This window comes from Arachis hypogaea, chromosome 14, assembly GCF_003086295.3.
Source record: "Arachis hypogaea cultivar Tifrunner chromosome 14, arahy.Tifrunner.gnm2.J5K5, whole genome shotgun sequence".
Taxonomy (NCBI): domain Eukaryota; kingdom Viridiplantae; phylum Streptophyta; class Magnoliopsida; order Fabales; family Fabaceae; genus Arachis; species Arachis hypogaea.
Genome location: NC_092049.1, coordinates 132,600,484 through 132,622,836, shown reverse-complemented (window position 1 = coordinate 132,622,836; position 22,353 = coordinate 132,600,484).

Below are 22,353 nucleotides of genomic sequence, written 5' to 3'. Positions count from 1 at the left end.
TTAAAAGGTAGGCATAGATTCAACCCTTCTTCTCTAAGCCTACCACAACCTTTACAATTACACCATGTCTTGATCTTGGAGTTGAAGAGGAGAAAGGAAAAGATGGAAAAGAAGACTGTGAAGGTGAAGAAGGAGAGTATGAATGTTAGTGTTATACGAGATATGATGAAAATTGGGGGAGAACGATGTTGTTTTGAGAGGGTCAGGAATTATTTTGTCTCCTGTTAGACTTGTGAGGGACTATTTTGTCCTCCGTTAAAGTTGATGAAGCAAAGGACTTAAGTGACTGATAGAATTAAGTGTTAAACACCAATCATTAATTTTAGTTAAAGACTAAAATGTCTGATCCAAAATTTTTTAGAAATCAAAATAGATAAATACTCTAATCTATCTTTATTTACCTATTTGAGTGCGATCATAACTCAATAATAATTACGGTTTTTTGAGATGAAGTCACGATGGTTTTTTACCTATTTGAAAATCGTATTGATAAAACTATACTGACGGTTGAATTTTGAATTTTGTAGTGTTTGATTTGATTAAAATGTGCGTCATCGTGAATCTAAGAACTGCTTCTTTTGGTTACAGGGTTACACTATCTATAGAGAAAGAGCTAAAAGACAATTTGCAAGTTGCAACTCGAATCAACTCTACTATGATGTATTATCCGCATTTAAGTACGTGGATTGGTTTCTTTAATTTATCACTTATCACTGAACCCATTCATTAGTTTTTTGGTATCGCTAGAGAAATTAAAAAAAAAAGTCATAATTTAATTTATTTAGTATTTATTAATTATTATAATAATTAATAAATATTAAATAAGATAAAAAAAATTTTGTTATTAAATATTTTTGTTAATTTTTATCGATAATGTTAAAGAAAAAAAATTTAAACTTATCTTATTTAATATGTCAAACCTTAATAAAAAAAAGAAGGTGTTCGATTTATATGTATGTCGTTTAATATTTTTTCACACACACAGTATATATACAAACATATAACTAGAAAAATATCAAGATATGTACAGAATTATATTATTTTTTGGAGTAAAGTATTATTTTTGTCTCCAACATTTCATCGTTCTATTTAAGTTTCTAACATTTTAAAACTGACTCAATGTTGTTCTACCGTTAGGGATCCGTTAACAGAATTGACGGTGGGACAAAGTTGAGACGATTTTAAAACGTTAGAAACTTAAATAGGACGAAAACATTAGGGACAAAAACGATACATAAAAATAAATTTTAATTTAATTTTATCTTTCAATAATATTAATTTTTTACTGTACATAGTATTTAATTATTTTTCAATTAAATCTAAATAAATTACACTTAATCACATTACTTTAATTTTAAATAAATTTATTTTTTTATAATTTTAAAGAATTTTGATACATTAAAGATAAAAAGTATAATTTATATTTTATTGTATATATATATTTTTTTTCTGTAAGTTTATATACTAGTCATTTTACAAACATTTCATGATAACTAAAAATCTTTAAGGATGTGTTTGTTTGAAGTAAAAATGGAAGGAAGGAGAAGGGAGGAAAAAAAATTGAAAGAAAAATAGTTATTTTTTTTGTTTGATTGAATGAAAAAGTCAAAGAGAAAGAATGTAGTGTAAAAAAATAGATGGGACTCATTGAAATTTTTTTCCCTTCAATATTGGATAGAAAATGGAAGAAAAATATATTTGGTATTAGTTTTCCAATATTATCCTCTATTTTTTAATATATTTTAAAATATATAAAGATAAAATTATCTATTTACAACATTATATATTATTTCCTTCTTCTTCATTTTCCTTTCATCCAAACACATCTAAAGAAAATAAAATTTCACTCAATTTTTTTCCTTTCTCTTTTTTCCCTTTCTATTTCCTTCCTCTTTATTTCTTTTCTTTCAACCAAACAAAGCTTAAGAGTAAAATTATAAAAAAAATTTATTTATTTAAAATGAAAGTAATATGATTAAGTGTAATTTACTTAGATGAGATTAAAATATAATTGAATATAATGTATAGTAAAAAATTGATATTATTGAAGGATAAAATTAAAATTTATTTCTATGTATTATTTTTGTCCCCAACGTTTTCGTCCTATTTAAGTCCCTAACATTTCAAAATTGTCTCAATTTTGTCTCGCCGTCAATTCTGTTAACGGATCCCTAACGGCAGGACAACATTGAGTCAATTTTGAAACGTTAGGGACTTAAATAGGACGATTGAAACGTTAGGGACAACTTTAAAACTTACCCCAAATGTTTAAAACAAAAACGATACTTTACTCTATTTTTTATATGGTCATATATATGAATATTATCGGTTAATTAATCATCAAACGTAAGTATTCAAGCTTTTTGTCACTGTCGTATATGGTAGTATAGTTACGTTGCATGTTAGATTATGATAAAACGTGTCACTGTGAATATATAAAACTTTTGAATGCTTCGAGTTACTTATTGATGTTAAAGCAATAGTGAGAGATAATTTGACTAAATTTTATCCGCATATAAATATCTTAAACGGATTTGTTCCTATGAAATATGGAACGAAATTAAAGAAAAAGAACATATGGTGCAGTGAAAGGTAACAATATATTTTCATCAGTTGCCATTTGTCTTCGTTCTTGATAAAAAGTTTCCCCTGATGTGAAAATTCATTAAGAAAAATCTAATAAACTTTTAATATATGTTGTTGATTTTTAATTTCTCCCTTCTTTTCAGATGTGAAACATTAGGGTGACGATTATATGTACCATGCACGCATATATCAAGAATAAATTCAATTTCGTACTGAATAAAGTTTTATTTATATTATTCCATTTTTTTTATACGCAGTACATCATTAGGTAGATAATTTTTAATACATACTACTCAAACACTAAAAATTATAACGAAAAGATTTAGCAATTTTTTTTTTGCAACAGAACAATTTTTTAGATAACGACAGTTTAAAATAGCCGTTATATGACTACAAATTCTAGGTTTATATAAACCGACGCAAAAACAAACGAATATGATATACTAATATATCGGCAGTTATGTACGCTAACGGTTGTTAAAAACTACCGCAAACCTATTTTCCGGTGCCTTAAAAAATAGCGGTTATTTAAACAATGTTAATTAATCTATTTTGCAGCAATTTTTCATTAAAAAAAATGTCGCTATTTTTTGTATTCCTTATAGTGCCTTACTTACACTATAAGAAAATCAGGATTTTGCTACGCTTTTAAAGCGTGGCGAAAAGCTGAAAAAAACTTAGTGATAGCTTTTCGCCACACTTTTTGAGTTATCGGCACGCTTTAAAAAGGTCACATCTGTTAGGGTGGTTGCTCTATCGCGTTTTTGGTGACCTATCGCCATGCTTTTTTTGTCGTCACGCTTTTGAAGTGTGCCAATAGCTGAAAATACGGCTACACTTTTAAAGCGTGCCAATAGCCGAAGATACGGCTACGCTTTTTAAGCGTGCCAATATCGTTTTTAAATTTTAACACGAACATCACCACAATTAGCAACACCAATAGATAAAAATTAAATAAACTAAAATAATTGAAAACTTTGCATACCTGAATCGACATAATTGAACAACTGCTAGTAGATGATCTGGTTCTCCTTGGAGCAGGAACCGATTGGGATCGAGTTGAATATTCGCTGCGTTTGGAACGCCTTTGAAAACACAACGGTTAAGATCTCGTGTCTTTTACTACTCTTTATACTTACGTTCGGCATAGTAGAAACGGGATAAGGCTATCTTTCAGATTTTTATTAATGGCTATGAAAACGGGATAAGTAATGAGAAACTCATAGTAACAATATAGCACCTCCTAATCAGAATTTCATGTAAGAGGTTCAAATTATTTTCTTACAAATAAATTGTAAGCATAAATATGCATAAATTATACAATATCCATCACACACGCAAAAGACACTTATATGAGCACATTGTCAACTTTAATCCGTTCATTTTCCATAAGGACCTTGAAATTCCTACCACCACCTGCCCAGGGACCAACTCACTGCGACGGAAGCATTGATGGCTGAAGCAGAGCTTGCGACAGAGCGCGATAGAGCAGCGACGGTGACAGAGCGCGACGACCTTGAGTCTGAAACGCCCGCGAGAGAAGCGATATACCGAAGAGATAGAGAGAGGTCGACGGTTCGAGACCATCCGTGAGAGAGGTGAGACTCAGTGAGCTTGAGGGTGAGAGTGGCGAGAGAAAAGAGAAGAAACTCAAAGGAGGGTTAGGTGTTCTTCGTCGCGGTTAGGGGTTCTTCTACGGAGGCATTGCGAGCGCCGACAACTGGCGACGTTCTTCGTAGAGTGCTGTTAGGGGTTTTTCGTCGCGGTTAGGGGTTCTTTGATATGGGATTCTTCGTCACGGTTAGGGGTTCTTCGTGAGACACAATGAAGAGAGGGTTAGGGTATGGTGAGGCACAATAATGAAGACAGGGTTAGGTTTAGCTAGGGTTCTTCATGGAGGACTTTCTGAACTGAGCTAGGGCAATTGTAAAGGAGAAAGACTAAGTCTGGAAGAGTAGATGGTGTTGTGCAAATTGTAACTTAGAATTTCGAAGGGACGACTTTGTAATTTTCTTTTTTTGGAACTTTTTGGTCACGCTTTTGAAGCGTGTCAAAAAAGTAGTAAGAAACGGCCACGCTTTTAAAATGCTCCAATAACAAAACTCTGTCGCTACGCTTTGAAAGTGTACCTATTTCTTTCTATGGCCGTTGACCCCTTTCGCCACATTTTTAAAGTGTAGAAAGAAAAAACGTAGCCAAATCTCTATTTAATCGCTATCCCCATAAAAGCGTAGTTATTGACCATTTTTTGCCATACTTTTAAAGTGTAACAAAAAAAAGTGTGGCCATAGACTTTTTTTTTGTAGTGATTAACTTATTAGACAACATAATTATTACGGCTTGTATATAGAAAAATATATTTTATGTTTTGGGTTTATTAATGATAATGAAGTTTAAACCACTAATATTATATTATATTGTAAACATAATGACCACTATTGAGAGATATATATTTTGAACTCTTACATGAATATAGGCGTTAAATTGCTAAGCTAATCACTATATATAATATTTTTATCATGTTACGTTTGAAAAATTTTATTTCAACTACAACAAACTATAATCACTACTGTTTCTGAATTTATCTTAAGGTTTATAATCTATCAAGTATTTATCCATTTTAGTTCTTAAAAAATTTTGGATCAGATACTTTAGTCTTTAACTAAAATTAATTACTCGATTAATTCCTAACAATTAACTCTGTCAGTCACTTAGGTCCTTTACTCCGTCAACTCCAAAGAAGGATAAAATAGTCTCTAACAATTCTAACATGTGATAAAATGGTGGTCCCTGACCTCATCTGTTCAGAAACGACACTGTTCTTCCCCAATTTTCATCATATCTCGCATAACCCTAGTAGTCTCATACTGTAATTTCAAGTTGCTTACTCAATGCACGCTCTACAACTTCAATAATGTTCACAAGAAGAAAAATTCTCAACCAATTCATAATCAGAAAACTAATGATTATATCTATCAAGTACTTGTCGTCTTCGATGGATCCCATGAATCTAGACAGCAAGTCCGATTTGTTAAGACCCTTTTGTTGTCGTCGTCATCTCCCTCCTCCTCTGCGCTATCATCTTCATGGCCACATACATTGTCCACCATTCCGGTCGCTTCCTTCAATTTTTTCTCCGAATCAATATTCAGTAATCGCTTCAGTTTTCATATATATAAGTGGCGACAGCGACATTGTTCGTTGTACTGATAGCTTGGATGCGAAGTCGAAACTGTCTATTAGCTTGGACTCCGGAAAAGAAGGAATGAAATACTTGGAGTCCATTCCAAATGAGAATTTGCTTATGATGTCGAAGGAGAATCTTCTCATGATGTCCTAATGTCCAACAATTTATATTGTTTGTCGGAGAATGGAGAAAGGCATGCCCGTGGAGTAGTTCGTTGTAGAACTTGGTCTTGAGGATTTGGTGGATGCTGTCGTGGTTGAAGGTGATGCTGTTATCGAGGATGTGCAGTGGATGCATACTAAAAATTAGTATTTTTCGAACGAATTTTGAGACGAAATTGAGATAAATTTCAAACAAATTAGAGACAAAATTTTTTTTTTCGAACAAAATTGAGACAAATTTTTTTCGTCCCAAAAACCATTGTTGCTAATTTACATTTTGTCTGAAAATTCGTCTGAATTTTTTTTCAAACGATTTTGTGACGAATTTCGAATAGGCATTTATCTGCTAGATTTCTAACTATTATGATGTATTTTAGACAAATTTTAGATAGATTAGCCAACATAAATACAATATATTTCAAACAAATTTTAAACAAAAAATATACTTCATTTCAGACAAATTTCTAATAATTTTAGTCAAATATAACAGATTTTTTCGAACAAATTTTAGACAAATCAAATATTTTTTCGATTAAATTTTAGACAAATTTAATTTAATATAATTTACATATTTTAAACAAATCTCATACAAAATAAAAAATTATTTTTCACACAAAATTTTTACAATTTAATTTAATATTTCAAGCAATTTTCATACAAAATAATTTGCTATTTAATATATAAATATTTTAGAAAATAAATTGTATACGATTTGCTTTTTATATTAAGACCATTATAATAAACAAATTTTTTATATTACATCATTGAAATTATAAACATATATTAAAATCATGAAAAAATTAATTACAATAAAAGACTTAAAAAAGATTTATTATTAAAATATTTTTATCCATAAATGTAATCAAACTAAAATAAAAAAAAAATAATTAAACTAAAATAAAGAAAGCCTTTAAAAAGGTCACAAATTATGAATAAATTAAAATGTATTAACTAATTCACCTAAAAATTTCTTAATCTAAATTCGAAAAAACATATATTCCAGATATCAATCACTCATGTTATCGTCCTCATCATCACTAAAACTTGTCCCAAGCTCATCTTCCGCAGGAACAAACAAGGTTGAAAGAAGTGGGAGAGTCAATTTTTCATATAAAGCATGAAGTGTCTTTTCAGCAACATCAATTCTTTTCTGTTGAACTTTTAGCTGACGTCCTTGATCTTTTGACATTTACTCAGCATCATTCAACTTAATTTTTTACTCTTCATGATCATTCCTTTCTCTTTTGCCTTTTTTTTTTCCACATGTGAAGTTTTTACTCAATATTTAGATCGTCTTTGGATGTCTCTTATTTTAAAGAAAAATCTAAATCAAAAGAACCTAAATCAAAAGCAACTTTTTATGAAGAAAGCTCTGCTCATAATAAGAACAAATACTAAAATTAAACTATTTTTATCTTACCATTTTACGTGCATGTTCACCCATAGATATAGAACCTCCAGTGTGTATGAAACTTCCATTCTACATGCATATTTACCCAAAAAATTAAACTACAATTTGATTTAAAATATTTTATTATTTCAAATCATCTATTGATTACATGAAAATTAAGCATTCAGAAAATATAATGCTAACTAATAATAAAAATTTGTAATCGGTGATAGTAGATTTCATAGATTATTCTAAGTTAATTTATACACATATATATTCATGTATATATAGGTCTTATTGTATACATACTTTTAGAAAAAATAAAAGTGGTCTATTTTTAAAATTTGTAAGATAAAAAATTACAAATATATATGCATGGTTTAACATTATTGACTATCAGAGCTTAATTTCTCAACAAAATTACAATAAATGATGAATAATTGAATATAGTAAAAATATATCAATGCTTGATCTAGCAGATATATCCAACTATGCTGAAGAAACTGCAAAGCATATCCTGCAATTGTTAAGATAAATTAACAAAATAAATATTCATAAAAGAGAACTATACTAAGATAGTGTATGTCTTGAAAAAAGAAACAAAGCAAACAAATGTATAAACTGATTATTTAAACATAGTACCTTATGATTAATTATTGCGAAATGTCAAACCACATTAACAGCACAAAATACAAACTAAAGTTGCAACTTACATGGCTATGAAAAACAACTCTAGAAAGAATACAAGAGTTAATTGCCTGAATTAGTTTTCTAACTGCCAAACAAAGTCCATCTACTAAAAATAATACTACAAGAGTTAATTTAACAACACCTATATAGCATGAAGAAGCTTATTATGACGATTAGCTCACTAAGCATAAATTATTTTCTTAAACATATTAAAGATATTTAAGGCATTTTTCTTGACTATTCAGTTAGGGATCAAGCCATAACTAAAATAACGTTCTGTCGCTAAAGCTAAGGTTCATGAGCATTATACTCTTAACCTATTCCAAATTCAGCAAAATTCCTTGAACCATAACAAACCATTAAAGAATCCAAACAGTTCCAGTCATTCGTTCTGAAGTCAAATTGAACAATCAGGTAAAAGAAGACAAATACTCAATCGGATTTAAATTGCTTTAAACAACAACTATTAAACCACTCTTCTATCTTAGCTCATGACAACAATAAAGACGCACTCTTCCACCTTAGCCCATGACAACAATAAAGACGTCTCACGGTCCACAAATTCAGCTCAACAGAATACACAAATTCAATTATAATTTTAGTCTTTATCTTATTTTATCTTTATCTTATCTTTATTTGCTTTTATCTTTCATAGTCCAATACTCTATATATACTTAGTTTTACCTTCATAGTTTATAATTTTCTATCAATCAACAATCAATAAAATTTCTTCATCTTTTCTTTTCTTTCATTATTCTTTCATAATTTTATTATCTTTGCGTACTCTTTATGTACTCTTTCCGTTTTATTAACAACTACAAAGTTTGAAATCAAATCCAGCAAACGGAAACAACAGTAGCCACACACGAATTCTACTTGAAAAGCCAAAGCTCATTCAATCACGCTATTTTGTTTTTGACACTTAGAGTTAAACTATAAAATTCAAGAATCTGACACAATGTTCAAGAATTCGAAATACGATGCGTAGAGAGCAAGAACATTAGGTGGAGAAATGCAGCATTTTGGATCGAGAGAGAGAGGGTGAGGTAGAAGACGAGGTTGAAGGAGCACTTGTGCGGAGGAGGATAGCAGAGAACGATGACGCCTGAACCAACGAACCTGCGAGCGTGAAGCACGAAAGAGGATGGAAGTCACCTGAGTTGTGAGGTCGGAGGCTGGCTGGAGTGCGACCCAGAAGATCGACGGCAGCCACAGGTAGGAGAGCAGTGTGAGTGAATAAGGGTAGGCTCTATGTGAACTGTGAGGCAGGGCATTTTTGAAGAGGAGATAAAAACTGAAACCAAAAGGGCGATTTTGAAATTGAATTTGACTTTTAAAATTTGGCTTTTTGGCGCAAGTAAAGATTTGATTTTAAAACAACTACATATAAAATTTTAAAATTAAACTATATCTAATTTTTATTAATAAATTAAAAAAAATTATAATATTGGTACCTAAAAAATAAATTTTAGGATATTGATATCTAAAAAATAAATATTTAATAAAATCATATCTAAATTTTAATTTTAAATTATTCAAATTAAATTGTATTTTTAAATCTTTATTATATAATCATTTTAAAAGATAAATATTTAATAAAATTAAATTTAATATTAATGTTAGCTATATATATATATATATATATATATACTTGTCTTCTGAGAAGCTTTAGAGTCTAAAAAGAAGTTTTTATAGAATATCCTCCGCTACTATCCTCGCCCCGGGGACTGGTTCAAGGTAAGCTACTGCCTCTACCGGTGCTCCTGTCTCTCGCCTCCACGTGGCACGCACGTGATGACACACAGTTGGTTGTTCCCATCCCCGCTCTAGGGATATAGAACTTTAGCGATCCAGCATTCCCCTCTCCTCCTTCTATCTAGTCGTTCCCGGCGGGATCACCAAAAACGCCTTAGCAGATACATTTTAATCTGAAGTTCGAGTTGTTATGATTCCGTTCTGATAGTTCGAGGGCCGTGAGAAGCATAGCTAGCATCCCAAAGACAAAGGTAGGAGAAAGATCTTGCTTTGAGGCTCGCTCTAGATCGGATGGTTCTATGGGGCCTATATGGAGCTAGTCTAGCGATGGGAGATCCTCATGGAATCCATTCCATTCATCCCCTTGGAATGAGGCGGAGATATAGATTTCAAAAATAGACGCGAAAAAGAAGCCATCTTTCTCCTATAGTACAAAGAATGGACTTTGAAAAAAGGCGATGAATTGGGTCATCAAAAATTGAGAAACTAATCAGAACTTGTGTGAGATCAAGACAAAGGCAAAGCGCCTAAGATAGAGCGGAAGTTCTTCCCTCCCGTTAATGGCAGAACTCCCGTTAATGACAGAACCATTAATGGGAAGTAATTATATGTCGATAGGTTTCAATTAATATCACAAGTAAATTTTTTTTCAAATTCTTCAAGGTATTTATATAATTCTTATATGTGTGACGCAATCATTTAATCAATAAATAAATTAATATATGAAATTATACTTACATATATATAAAATTTTACTGTATGGATTGCAGTAATTTTTTCTTTTTGAACAAACAAAAATCACATTATTATTCACATTGTTTAACTGCTAATTTTGTTTCAATTCAGTTTATTCATTAAGATCCACTTGGTAACCAAAAAATAGATAAAGTAATATTAATTATTAAGAGACATTATTTTGTTTAAATAAAGTAGAATAGAAATAAAAAAAACGAGTGAATTTTTGCAGATATTTGTAAAAAAAAAATTGTCTATAAACAAATTAATTAAAAAGAATTAGAATAAAGACTTGTTTTTTTTTTTTTGGGAATAATGTTAGATTAAATCTATGAGATGCACATGATAAAGTTATGAACAACTGATTCTTCAATCAAATTATAGATAAATTTAAAATATAAACAATATTTTTATACTAAATGTTATAATTTCTCAATAAACATATGAATTCCGTTTGAAAATTGATGGACTTTCATACGGAATTTATAAATAATGTTATTTTCGTCCCAAATTTGTGGAAAAAAATTTTAGCTACTTCAAAGGGTTAGCTATAGTAAAAATATTTAAGTTTAATTATAGACAAATTTGGGATAGAGTTAACATTTTTTAAAATGCGCCCCAAATCCGTCTGAAGTTATTGTGCATATTCAGATGGAATACGGACAAATTATAGTTTTTGTCTAAAATGTATTGCTAATCTGTATGAAAATTTTGGCACCATCCAAAAAGAATTGGCGCTAAAATTTGGGACAAAATTTAGACAAATTTAGAACAGAATATATTCTTTCAAAACCTCCCCTAAAAGTTGTTCAACATTTGTCTTAAATTTATTCGAAACTAAAAATTCATTCAGACGAAATTTATTCTATCTAAAATTGTTGTCTGAAAAAATCATATTTCTAGTAGTGATGCTTCTGGTGGGTAAAGAGAGGAGGTGGGTGTAACAGACTAACCGTCACAGAGATTTGAGAAGTGTGTGGTCTATGCACATGTTGAGGTAGGTGCGACACACATGGCAATTACACCATGGTTTGATCTTGGAGTTGAAGAGGAGGAAGGAAAAGATGAAAAAGAAGACTGTGAAAGTGAAGAAGGAGAGTATGAATATTAGTGTTATACGAGATATGATGAAAATTAGGGGAAAATGATGTCGTTTTCAAACAGAGGGGGTCAAGAATGATTTTGTTTCCTGTTAGAGTTGTTAGGGACCATTTTATCCTCTGTTAAAGTTGATAGAGCAAAGGACTTAAGTGACTGATGAAATTAAATGTTAAAGACCAATCGAATAATTAATTTTAGTTAAAGATTAAAATATTTTGTCTAAAATTTTTTGGAGATCAAAATAAATAAATACTCTGATCTATCTTTATTTACCTATTTGAGTGCGATCATAACAATAATAATTACGGTTTTTTGAGATGAAGTCACGATGGTTTTTTACCTATTTGAAAATCGTATTGATAGAAGTATAGAACTATACTGGCGGTTGAATTTTGAATTTTGTAGTGTTTGATTTGATTAAAATGTGCGTCATCGTGAATCTAAGAACTGCTTCTTTTGGTTACAGTGTTACACTATCTACAGAGAAAGAGCTAAATGACAATTTGCAAGTTGCAACTCGAATCAACTCTACTATGATATATTATCCGCATTTAAGTACGTGGATTGGTTCCTTCAATATCACTCAGGGCCGTTTGGAAATTCTAGAAGTAACTTTTTTTTAACTTTTGACTTATGAAAAATAGTAATATTAATGTTTGGTGTAATTTTTAAAATTAAATTGTAATTTTCTAAGAAGTTATTTAAGAGCTTATAGAGAAGTTAAAAAAAAAATGACTTCTCTCATAATACTTCTACTTTTCATCATATTTCTATAAAATAAGCACTTTTAGAGTTAAAAATCCAAATACAAAATAACTTATTTATAAGTTACTTTTAACAGAGTCATTTATTGTTTAAGTTATTTTATCAAAAGAAGCTTAATTAAGTAGGTTACCCAAATTGGGCCTCAACCCATTCATTAGTTTTTTGGTAACGTTAGAGAAATAAAAAAATAGTCATAATTTAATTTATTTAATATTTATTAATTATTATAATAATTAATAAATATTAAATATATAATAATTAATAAATATTAAATAGGATAAAAAAATTTTGTTATTAAATATTTTTGTTAATTTTTATCGATAATGTTAAAGAAAAAAATTTTAATTTATTTTATTTAATATTTATTAATTATCACTATAATTAATACTTAATAAGACAAATTTAAATAATTCTAACTAATTTTTTTTATTTTCTAAATATTATTAAATTTTTATATATTTTTTACTGTTTCATATACTTAGCGTTTTTATTTGCGGTATGTGCCAAATAAGACACAAGAAAATACATATACTTGCATTGAAAGAACAGGGATAATTTTTTTTTTTTTTTTGAAATAACAGAGATAAATTAAAAAAAAATTGTGGAAGAATCAAATAATGAAGGATGTAGACAGAGAAAAGAAGCAGAAAATGAGATCATGAATGCATGATGTTAACTTCTTATAGATATTGCAATTTACTTTACAACCATATTTGTGGAAAGGGAAGGAATAATAGAATTTTTAGTTAAGCTGAAGTGAAGGAATAATTTGTGTGTGTGTGTGTGGACGCAACACGCAATTCTATTATTATTATTATTACATGATACAAAATAAAATCAATCATATAGTAGTCTGGTGAATAATAATTGTTGTGTATAAACTTTATAACTTTAAAGTATCAAATTCGATTCCTCATAATAGTTACTTAAGAATTACTCATACTCATTTTAATAACTAATTTAATCAAAATTAACTTGATTATTATCATATATTAGATATATCATTAAAAAAAAAGCGACTACAAAATCTAATCCCCCTGTAAAATAGTTATTATATTATTGCATCTAATTATTTTAGTAAAAAATAATTATATTTTATATTAATTATATAAATAATCATTTAAAAAAAAAAACAAATATGATTTAGAAGGTGTATTTTGTCATCTCATTTTTCCAGCAACTATTGTCCAAAAACAAATACAGTCTCTCCAACACTCCACTTGAATATTCTGGTTTTTGTCTTGAATGATGTCAAAATTTATTTGTTTCTTAAAAGAGCTTTTTTGTGTACATCATAGAAAGAATTGATGCGATTACAATACAGGCACCCATATTGTAAGTAAGCATGCATAAGTTCTAATTTAGAATATAATCTTTTAGTAGATTAATTTGATATCACACATATTTTTAACGGTCTATATAATTAATATTTTAGTGTATTTTACATTAATTATTCTTTTTCATATTTTGAGTTATTTTGTTTTATAGTTTTTCGTTGGTATTTATATATATTGTACTTGGAATATACATAAGAATCAAACTAATTAAAATGTATGGTTGTAATTTTTCTGCTTTTGTGTTGTTCTTTTCCTTTATTTATGCATTTACTTTGTCCTTCTTTTGATTTTCTTCTAATCACTACCTGAAAAATGGCGTTTTGCCACCAACAATTTGCCCACAGATCCATAAAAGTGGCAAAATCATATTACTCTGCCTAAAATTTGCAATAAAAATTGGTTTTATTTGGGAAGCCAAGCAGATTACAATCTTCCCTCCATTTTTTTATTTTTGTTCAATTATTTTTTTCTAATCAAATATCTAATTTTTCATACTTTTTAAATTTTTTGTTTTGCCACTATTTCATTAAGAGTAAACTATAACTTTTATCGATGAATATTCGAAACGCAGATAAATTAGTCCATGATAAAATGAAATGATATTATATTCATGAAGAAAATTTTTACATACGAATAATAAGTTTTAGTCTTTTTTGCCATCATTTGACCAGTACAAGTACTAAATTGTCTTTAACAAATAACTTTTACTAATTTATATCTGCAAACTCTGAAAAATATAGATACAAAATTGTATTAATTTATGTGTGTAAATTCTGATAAATATAGGTACAAACTATATGTTTATTGAATATAATACTTTTATAAATGTAAATGTAAATTATTACTAAATACTGATATAAAATAATAATATTTATTGACCATATAACATTTTTCTATCTATAAAAGATAAATTTTAATTGACAAAATTATCTAAATTATAAATAAATTATTTAAAATTTTAAAATTAACCTCTTAACCTAACTTACACCGGAATCTGTAACCCTTTACCAATACCAACTCAACTCATCTGCAGCCACGACCACCTCATTTCCACCTTATCAGAATTTTCAACATTTGTGAGTAAAATAATAAAAGATACTTTATATGTTTAATTTTTATATGAAAATATTATTTTATTATATTTAGTTCAATTTTGATTATTTTAGTTAAACTTTAAACTTTTAAATTTTTAGTTTTGCCACTTCAATAACTAGTCCGATTTCAGAATCTATTCAAGTCATAGAATGTTCTTAATTTTTTTTAATTTTTTGGAGGACTTATTAGGAATGTTCCCAAACTTGATGGGATCATTATTTTGTTTTATCAAGAAACTTTACATGGGGTGTTGAAGGCCCAGTCCATTTTTATTGGGTTCTTAATGGGCTTATGCCACTCCTTTTACGAATATGACCCATGTTTAGAACCTTGTGACACTTGGACCAATAATTGGATTGATTTAGCAGTTAATTCATTAATCCACTTAAATAAGTGTCGAAAATTTAAATCTCATCTTATGTCTATTGATCAGTGATAAACCCTTAAATCAAACAACATTGCTGCTGAGAGTGTTTTTTTTTTTTTTTCGAAAGAGAGTAAATAATTTATTACTATTTACAAGGGTCAGCCACCTAAAAGGCTGAAACCAAAAAATAAAAAAAAAAGGAGTGGCAGCCATATATAAATATAAGTTCTAGTATTATTCTATATTAAAAAATGATTAAGATTAAACATTATGAAAGATTATGTGTGATATTTTAAATAAATATAAACATCTCGTTTGTAAATGGAATAAATAACAAAATTATATTACTTATTTTGTTTAGACTCTATTTTAATTGCAGTGAAAACAAAATAAATAATCGAGTACAAAAATGTAAATAATTTTAAAAATACATCAAATGGTAAAGAATGATAACTTGAACCCCAAAGAAAATCACAATTATATATATGTATTTGGACGACTTTTACATTATTTTAAGGAAAAATAATATTCTTTATTTTATTACTAATACATTATATTTTTTTTATGTGCGGTTTAGTTATATTAGTCTGGTTTTGTTTTCACTTTTTTGTGGTTTTTAAGGTTATGGTAAGAAAATACTAAAAATAATAAAATAATTCTTTATTTAATTTCACTTTTTATTTTTAAAATTTTTAAAGTAAAAAGTATTAAAAATAAAAACAAAATTCAATTCAGAAAATGACTAGTGTGATTGAAAAAAAGAAAAAAAAGAGCATTATTAATTAGATATTTAGTGTATGAAGATTCCTGGATTTTTTTCAGAAATAAAATTAAAAAAATTCATATTTTCTTAAACACTATTTTTGAATTTTAATTCTCCAAATACAATTTTTCTTTTGGTTTAGAGCAAGTTCGTCGTATTCCCGTCAAACTCCCTTTAAATTTTTTGAATCCTACGTTTTTAATCCATTTTAATTCATTATTATCATTTTTAAATAGTATATAGATCTACAAACAGTATATAGGAGTACACAAAAATACACGGACAACAAGTATGACTTCTTCAAGAATTTTTTTAATTATAAATTAAAAAATAAGTCATATTTAATAATGACAACCATTATCATAGTCTCCAGAAATACACAGGTACATTAGAATAAGCCATATTTCACAAGAATTTTTTTAATTATAAGCGTATTTTATTTTGAAAAAATTTATTTATATTTTTTAAAATTTTTTTCAAAATAAAATACGACTTATAATTAAAAAAATTATTGTTAAATATGACTTATTCTGGTGTAGCGGTGTATTTCTGGAGATAATGATAATGGTTGTCCTTGTTAAATATGGCTTATTTTTTTAATTTATAATTAAAAAAATTTCTTAAAAAAGCCATGTTTGTTGTCTATGTATTTTTGTGTACTCCTATATACTATTTGTAAATCTATATACTATTTGAAGATGATGATAATGGATTAAAATGGATTAAAAATGTGGGATTCAATAAATTTAAAGGGAGTTCGCCAGGATAAGGCGATCTCTATAATTTTTATAGAATTCGCCGGAGGTACGATAAACTTGCTCTAAACAAAAAAAATTATATTTAGAAAATTAAAGTTTAAAAGTAGTGTTTAAAAAAATATGTATTTTTTTATTTTATTTCTGAAAAAAATCCGAAGATCCCTAGCTAGCTTATTATCACTTCTTCGTCGACAGCAATTTTATAGTTTTTTTTTTATAATGACACATCTAAGTATACACAAAAAAGATTTTAAATCTTGACCTGACATTTATCCGATATTTATTTAAGTGAATAAATAAACTAATCACTCAAATAATTCGTCAATTATTCAAAAAAAAATTATGTTAGTTTTAAAAATCAACTTTTATTAAACAACCTTAATTAGTCAATTATCAGTTTTAAAACACTAATATATAATTTCACTTAGGATACTGTCTAGAGAAAACTCAGTGTTTATAAACATCATTGTCACACTCCTCACATCACATGTAAAATAATTGTCCCTTTATATTTAAATAGCCAATAATTTTGCATGAATGACTGAATTTGACACGTCTATCTTTTGCCCCCATGAGTGTCGTGCTATACATGGCTTTCTCCTTTGACTTTAGTAATTTCTAATTATCAAATATCTACTTAATTATTCTTACACACTGAAAATATACTACACGTATACAATTTTGTTCTCCAATTTTTCATTAATAATAACGTGTTCATTTGTATAAGATTAGTGGTGTGATATTAGCTATATTCGATGGTTGAGTAATGTCTCACTGTTTTCATTTATATTGACAGAAATTCTAAAAAACAATTCTCTTCTGCAGATATTAACAACATATCCACTTCTACTTTATACTGTATTTGTATATAAATACGGACGACATGAATTTATTGTACCAAATTTTTGTCCCTAGAGGCCTAGAATATCTTCTGTTATGCACATTCACAAAACTAGTATTTTATTATTTCTAAACCTTAAATTCATGATTTTTAATAAGAAGAATGTTAGGGGCTAGTAACTTTTGTTATTTGTAGCCATTAAATAACTATTAATGATGGTTTTAATAGTGTGAGATTGGTATGAGATTTCATCCAATGGCTCACTTTTCTTTGCTGGTTACATACTGGTCAGAATTTAACAAAGTTATTGGCCCTTAGACTTTTTCTTTTAATAATTATAAATAAATATTTATTATTTTGTTTATATTTTTAATATTATAAATATTTAATAAATAGAATAGTAGATTGATAAATAGGGTAGTATTAATTGATATACTAGTATATATAAAGAAAATTGTACTAAAAATATATATAAAGAAGATTTTTGTGTATTCTATTCAGAATTTTACATTAATTACATCTTGTTTCAAATCTTTTCAATCTACGACGTAGTGCTTGTGAAATCGGATGAGTTTTCGTTAAATACGCATACCTTCGATGATAATGAAAAATTGTAGTTTAGATGAGTTAAATCAATATGAATTGAATTTTTTTTTGTATTGAACGGTAATAAATTAGTGTGAGCTACCAGGGTATTAACTTCGATTACTAGTTGTTTTATGCTTGATATTTGTGTGCTATTTGTATATATTTTTTTTTCTTGATTCTAGTTATTTAGATGATCTTAGTTTACGTTCTTTGAGTTATTGTTTGACAAATTAGTGTTGTTCTATGATTCTGATTTTTATTCTATACATGTGAATTTGTGTGCTATGCTAACTAAAATATGTGATAGGCTTAAATATTTTTGTACTGCGACAAACCAAAACTTATTTTTTATATGATCTTCACTGTACTGTGGCTATATATTTCAGAATCAAGTTTTGTATGGTATTAATGATCAGTATGTGTCAGGATGGGATGATTTATTTTTAACACTTTTGAAGAAGTTGAAACGTCCTAAAAAACGATTGGAATCAAGCACTGAACAAAAAATTGCAAATGCATAAAAGCAAAGAACTCTCACTGAGATAATTTTGATATCCCCTTTTATATTATGATTTGTTTAACTTGTTTTTAAATCTTTCAATTTGATTTTTGTTTTTTTAGGATTTGAATTTGATAGATTATGGATCAATAGTAGAGCCATGTTTAAGTCTTTATCATAGACAAAGTATGAATTTTTAATTTGGAGATTTAATGAGATCGATCAAACATAAATTCATAAACAAAGATAAATAAAGATATTTGTATTTGTTATAAAAGAGATATGTGAATTGTTTTCTTATCATTTTAGTTAGATAATATGATGGATTTGCTACATGCTAGAATAAAACAGAAAATGAGCATTAGTTTAATACATCTCATAATTGTTGTGTTGAGAAAAGACGTTATTGTTCTATGCTTTAAAATTTGTGTGCTAGTCACAACGGTTTTTATGCTATGTAATGAAGACAACAATAAAATAAGATTTAAAGTAATTCTTTTTTTTTGTGCTTATACAAATATTTTGTGTGTTATGCTACACAATTTGTGTGCTAGCTATAATAGGTTTTGTGTTATGCAATGAATGAAGACACAACAAAATGATAAATTTAAGACAATCTTTCTTCTTTGTGCTGACACAAATATTTTGGGTGCTATCATACATAATTTGTGTGCAAGCCATAAAAGTTTTTGGGCTATGCAATAAAGACAACAACAAAACGAGAGATTTAAGATAATTCTTAGTTTTTGTGCTAAATAAAAATATTTTTATACTAGAGAATAAATATTTGATTAAAGAAAGTAAATTTAACCAACGCAAGTTGGCACAGATGGATGAGGGTCTGTGTTCCTTAACCATCTCTCTCGGGTTCAATACTCACTGGAGGATGAGAATGGAGTTTGCTTGCTTGGGAGGGTTGCCCACTTTGTGTGTCTCTGCAGTACTTGAGGGATTAGTCATTGGGCTTCCGGCCTGATGGATACCCTGATGCAAACCAAAAAAAAAAGAGTAAATTTATATAATGAGTTTTTAACCAAATCTTCAAGGATTTTACAATAAGCAAAAAACAAATATTTGTATTCTTGATATTAAAACAGTGAATTAATATTCATGTTCTAAATTTATAGATAAAAATCTTATTTAATGACTAAATCAACTGATTTTAGTTGACAAGAAGGGATTTACAATGCAGTAGAGAATTTAGGTATTCTTCTTTTTTGTGTTCTTTCAATTGCTACATCTCAATATTCATTTAACTCATTGAAAAGAATTGTAAAATTATATTCTTTTCTAAATCTTTGAAGATATGTTAAAATTCTATCAAATTAGCATATAGCAGTACATAAATAATGAATCATAGCACATAAACAATGAAACACAACACACAAATAATAAAACTCATCACACACATACAAAATCACAGTACACAGACAATGAACATCAGCACACAAATACAAAATCACGGCACATAAACAATGAAAATTAATACAAACAATAAATCACAGCACATAAATAATGAATTTTATGACCGAAATAATGAGCACAAAATATGAATTATAGCACATAAATAATGAACATTTCAGCTTCTTTATTATTTCACTTACATTTTTCATAAGTAATTTTTCGAGAAAAAATCAAGTGTGATAAAGTAAGCAATAATCAAACAACTTGAATGAGTGATGAGCATCTTATTACACAAGACTTTGTACTTTAATTGTAGTTGGGTCAATTTAGTTGAGTTTGATTATCAAAAGACTTGTGCTCGTAGCATTGTTATTCAACAAAAGCTCATCTTTAATGAGTTTTATACTGAATTTGTTTGGTAACTTATTATAATATTAGTTGAAATTGACTACCATACTATTGGTCGTTATTATTACTCTATTAAAAATTAAAGCGTTAAACTGGCAACCAAAAAATGCACTCGAATAATTTTGACGCTCACAAAAATACACTCAAATAATTTAAAAATACGATAAAAATATCCAACATTAAATATGTATTCTCAAAAAATATTTTAGAGATTAAATTTTGATGTGGTGTTTTGTAAGCATGATTAAAAAAACAATAATGCTAGGAACTAAGATGGTTCTAGCAAAAAATCAGTCAAATGTCTTTGGGTGAATCTAAAACCTCTACGTGGATAGTGTTTATACTAGGCATTAGGATGTTTCTTTTCTTTGTAAATTGGATGGTTTTGAATCTGTTTTCTGATTTATCATGTTTTAGGCATTTGAAAAAAGAAGGAGGGTGAAAAAACGGAAGCTAATTGAATCAGTTTCTGTGATTCATGTTGCAATGATACTGAACGTATATCCTTCTAATTTGAATGTGGTGAAACATTTAATAACCAATATTTTAAATCATAAATAAATAAAACTAATTACTATATTTATAATTAATTAAGTTGTTCTATTCTTGACTGATTTGGAATTGGTTCCATATACTTTTTCTTAAAAAATGAGATATTTTTATATTTAATATTTGGTATTTTTTTCTAAGTATATACTTTTTTGTGATTTTTTTTCAACAATCAATAATACTTTTAAAAAATAAAATAAAAATATCGAGATCAAATTTTTATCTCTTTTTTTGTGTGTATTTTTTAAACAATTATCTAAATATTCTTATAAAAGTTTGGATCAAATGTATAAGTAATTGTTAAATATAAAAGTCATTTGTCATTTATAAAAAAATATTTTTTTAGCATTTTTGTCGTATTTTAAAATTATTTAAATATATTTTTGTCAATAATAAATTTTGGATACATTTTTGTTAACAATAAAATTATTCGAATGTATTTTTTGTAATTTTTTTTTATTTTTTCGTCAAAATATATAAGTTGAGTGCTATAATTGTTCAAAGACAAAATTATTTTTTTTTTCTCAAAGAACTCTTTATATATTCATTGCAAAAATTTGTGACATCATTCCATTATAATAAATCAAGGAAAAGGAGTCTAATGTTTTATATCTTAGCATTCCCTCACCGCCTCATACCACATGTTTGGAGTATCCAAGGATTTTTTTTATTTGTAGAACAATCCAATCCCAATAGTTGGCTTTGTTGACTAATTTTTATGTAGAAACTAAAAAAAATGAATGATTGTGTTGGAGGAGGAATCCAAAATTAGTATAATGCTAAATAATAATATTAAAGTCATAATCATATCAACCATGGCCATGCCAAATAATTAACCACATTATTTGTGGTCATCAATATTTTCAAAGACATGACCGGCACCTTATTAGGGAGATCTTTTCTCTTCTTATAATGGACAACTTTTTTTTTTCTTTCTTATCTTGGAGTTTACTGAAAAAAGATCATGTGTAGTATATATTAAAATAAAACTTCTCCGTCAATATTTCCATTTATTTATTTAAATATAAGTTATGCTATATAAACAACCGCAGCCATCCATAACTCTTTAATACATATATCTAAAAGCATACAACGTATCTGTAATAAAAAGAAGTCAATTATTTCAGTTGTTTAAATATTATTTATTTCTTTTTTTAAGCTAACCAGAATTTTATTAAAAAAAAGGAAGGCAATCGGATTTTGTATTTTTATTATATTTTTTTATATTAAAAGATAATTATTTTTACTAATGTAATATACACGTGTAAAATAATTTTACACTGACAATGTATTAAAATTAAATTCATATTTTATGTCCCTCTATTTTTTACTTTTGAAGTATAAAATTCATCTTAAAACTTGTTTTAAGAGAAC